We start from the raw sequence: 4382 nt of genomic DNA, 5'->3' as shown, positions 1-4382 counted from the left end.
AATTGTGACATTGAGGATTGATGAATATGTATGTAAATTGGTTGTGGAAATTGCATGTAATAATTAGGAGTTTTATGTGTATCTATTATTGTATTTGTACTTTGTGAATTAGAGTTTCATTTGGTGTATTGAGGATATTTGTATTCTGCCCAAAGTGATTTTAATGTGAAGTGGTAAATGGTTTTGGTAATGTACCAAATCAGAATTGGTAAGGGAAGTGGACTTATAGCAAGTAAATGTGCAATTGATAGATGTTAAGCAATGCATTTAAGGGCAGTATGCATTTTAGCCCATAACACTAAATGTGTAACTCCAATTGGTATGAGACCAATTGGAGGTGAAACTAGGCACAAAATGTGCCAACTTTCATGAAGGAAACATACCAAAATTCTACTTGCAAGGTAGCTTGAAAAATGACCAAATCCGGATTAAGTGCAAGTGAGGCCTGAAAACTGACTATTTGGGCAGCAGTTAGTGTTTAGGCCATAACTCACTTAAAAAAGGTCCAATTGACCTGAAATTTTAACCATGAATAGTTAAGACCCATATCTACAAGTCTTATGAAGACACCAAAGCCCAGAAATGACCATAAGCAAGTCAAACAGCTTTCACAAGTTCGGGTCCAAAAACTGGCCGAACCAAAGTTGACCAAAATTGACCTAAATTGACCAAATTTGATGCCATTTGACCAGCAATAGTAAAATGACCATAACTTGGTCTACATAACTCAGAATGACCTGAAATTTTTCCCCGCATTCCGTAAGACATAGATCTACAAGTTTGTAGTTTTGACCAAAACCCGAAAACTGAGGGAACTAGGTCTTCCGGCTAGGTCAAACTAGTATCCCGGAATCCAGCAAGTTGCAATAAAATGCACTAAACAAGGAAATGAAATCGGTAACATGTACTAACCCTAAAATACTATCGAATGTGACATATTAGTAACGTTAAAACCTAATTTACCTAGAACGCATTGAGGATCGATATATTAGGTTGATTAAGCAAATAATAGCTTTCAGTGAATTACTTATCGAACATTATCGTTAGAGACAATTTAATTTTGTACTGAAACACTTCAAATTGTGTTTCTCAGTTACCAAAGACTCAGGGAAAGGGAAGGAAACACTGAGTCCAGACCAGGAGACAATTATCAGAGGTTTGTGCACAACAACTATTTCTTTTGAATTTTTCAATTGAAATAAATTATGACTTGTCGACACCATATTTTGGCCGATCCCCAGAATTAATAAACTTTGAAACCGATCCCCAGTACTAAGTCTCCCTTTGACAGCTAACCACATTTCCGATCTCTCTTTGCTAGATAACCACATTTCCGATCTCTCCTCACAAGGAATTGAATCAATGCTAAGTCCTCACATCAGTCAAAGCCTTACCGGTCTATTAAATCACTCACCGATCTCTCAAACCCATTGTCGAATCTCCTGACCAGTCAAGTATATTCCTGATCTCTGTTGACAAACGAAATTGAACTGACACTAGATCTTTGTTACCATTTTTGTTGCCGATCTCCCTTTCAAAAGTTTAAGAATAATCACAGGTTCCGTTCCGGTTTAATGATGATCCCGATCTTAAATGTTCAAGCCAAATTTCTAATTTTAATCAAGTCCCGTTTAGCGTTGGTTCCCTACCGATCTCATGCTCATTGTGTTTTCCGATCTCTCACACTTAGGTTAATAATCACTTTCAGTTATTTCAACATACGGGAGCAATTGGCTAACCCCCGCCCTATATAAACTCGTCCGAGCATTTAATGCTCATGATGTTCCAGGTGGTGCATCGGATAGCGGGACTCGTCAGCTGTTCTGACACGTCTCACGAATATTCCCAAGATTCCATGAAGGGATCGGTTAATTATAGAGCGGCAGATCAAGGTGTTTTGAATTACGGATCGGATAAGTGTCTTTCAAATGAAGAATCAGATCGGATAATCACATAAAAGATCGAAAAATAATTAATGCAATAATAATAAGATAAAATCTTTATTTCCAAAAGATCGGATTACATCATTTGGGCGATCTCTAGGGATCGGATTACACTAAAATTGGATTAAATCATTTCGGTGATCTTTAGAGATCGGATTACATTAAAAATAAAATGTCATTTGGGCGATCTCAGAGACCGGTGGAACATCCCATCTAAAGGGCCTATGTCAAAGCCCACATTGTGACTGATCCAAAGGATGTCATCGACCGGAACCGGGCCGCTGTCGAAACACCCAATGTGGAGGAAAGCCGCTGTCGGAACACCCAATGTGGTGAGAAGCCGAATAAACTTGGAAGAGCAACCGCCAAGGGTCGGCGGAACTATGACACCCCTTACCCGGCTACAGTGTATCCGAGTAAGCTATGTCACACGGTGTACCGGCACACTCTATTTTACCTTAATTAATTTTTTTGTCAAAGTTTTGAATATAATTTGTGAAATATAGTTCATTTATTGAAATTATAATTTATTTGAGGTTCCGGATATTTTAAAGAAAATCCGGCAGAGTACCGGCTAAAAATGGAGAAAACAGTTCTTCGGAACCTATTAAAAACACTTCCAAATAATTTCCAAACAATCCCCAACTTCAATTCATCAACAAAGTCTTAATATCAAGATCTCCACAACATTTCTCAATTTCAGTTCTCAATAACCTTTTCATTTCTCAAACATCCATTTCTCATATACAAACAATAAATAAATGCTCAAATTTTGCATTCATAGCCATAACTTTCATTATTTACTTGAACATCAGAATACATTACATAAGTTCAAATACATATGAGAAAGTAAAAATTAGCTACAAAATATCAAAATGACACCTAGTGTCCTACCAATGCACTACAGAAGTTGAGGTGACACGGACACTGTGCAGAACTGTCGGACAGACTCACCCAGTCTGCGATCTACTGGGCTCACGATCTGTATCTCCAGTACCTACGCGTGGCAAAAGCAACGCGCTAAGCAATAATGCTTAGTGATGCAATAGTATAATAAAAGAAAATAGCAGAAAATAAGTATGTATAGAATGTGTATGATTTCTTTGTTTGGTATTGGTGTATCCATTATTTCATTATCTTTGTCCACTTTCATTCATTTAGTTGCCCAAGTAACCTACACTAGATGACTGGACTGGATAACGGGTAAACTGGCACTGGGTATCAAGTACCTCGGCCGTCACACCATCGGTCACATATGCATCTCCTGTGCAGTGATGTAACTAACAAGCTGTGATAACACCAGCACAAGGCCAAAGCTCAATACAAGGTCGAATGGCTAAAAGCCATAAAATCACGTAATAGCATATTGCCATGTGCGATCGCTAACTGAACCCTATTGGCATGCCAAACTATCCAAACCAATCTTGTTAGGTATACTAGGGCATTTGATACTTTAAAATTCTTCAATCTTTGAATTTCAAGTTTCGGTGTCACTATTAACCTCTTTGGTCAACAAAAATGTTGACTTTTAGGTAGAAATTAGGTACATTGGTTTTGGCACTCCCAACATACCACATTTTGCATTTAAAACTTGTTGGAATTGGTCACCATTACCATTTCTAACTTAAAACCAAGAGGGCAGAAATTTCAGTTTTTGAAGCCTAAGTTTACTGTTCCATTAAGCATTGTTGCAGTGGGAATTTGAAGAAATGGCAAACATGAAAGTTGTTCCTTATTTTGTCTAGTTGAATTTCCTTTTTTGAATCACTCCATTTGGAGTTTTGTAGCTCCAGATATGGTCCAAAAACCACAGCTGGCCGGATTTCCAAAACTGCAGAATTACCAAATCTACAGTACCATGAACAGTGACTGTGATTGCATTTTTGAATAGGTTCTGGCCATAATTTGGGGTAGGTTTCTTCATGAAAGTTGTTTGTCTATGTCTTAACTTGTTTCTGTAAAAATTTCAGGTCAATTGACCATAGCTACAGTGAGTTATGGCCAAATGAACAGTTACTGTTCATTTGGTCATTTCTGCAGGTGCTGTTGCAGGGTATCCGGATTGGGACCAACTTTTGGTCCTCTTGCTTTGGTCTTTTGGGCATGGTTTCTTCAGCAAAAATGTGCCATTATAAGCCTAGTTTCATATCCAATTGGACAAACACCAATTGGACCTACACAGCCAAAGTTATGGCTGTCTAAGTGGACTGGAATCTCAGCCACCATGCTGCTGTCTTTAGGCAGCCTACCATTCCACTTTGCCATGCCATTTTTCAGTCCAATTTATGGTCAACATACCTCAAATGGTCACTAATTGACCATTAAAATGTTCTTTAACCATTTCATAAGCCAAGTCAAATTTTCATTCCTAAACCCTAGCTAAATTTCAAAGTTTTCACAATTTCCCTAATTAACTCTTTCATTATATATATATATATG

This window comes from Hevea brasiliensis, chromosome 12 (genome assembly GCF_030052815.1).
Source record: "Hevea brasiliensis isolate MT/VB/25A 57/8 chromosome 12, ASM3005281v1, whole genome shotgun sequence".
NCBI lineage: Eukaryota > Viridiplantae > Streptophyta > Magnoliopsida > Malpighiales > Euphorbiaceae > Hevea > Hevea brasiliensis.
The sequence above is the reverse complement of the archived record's forward strand: the minus strand, read 5'-3'. Positions refer to the sequence as shown.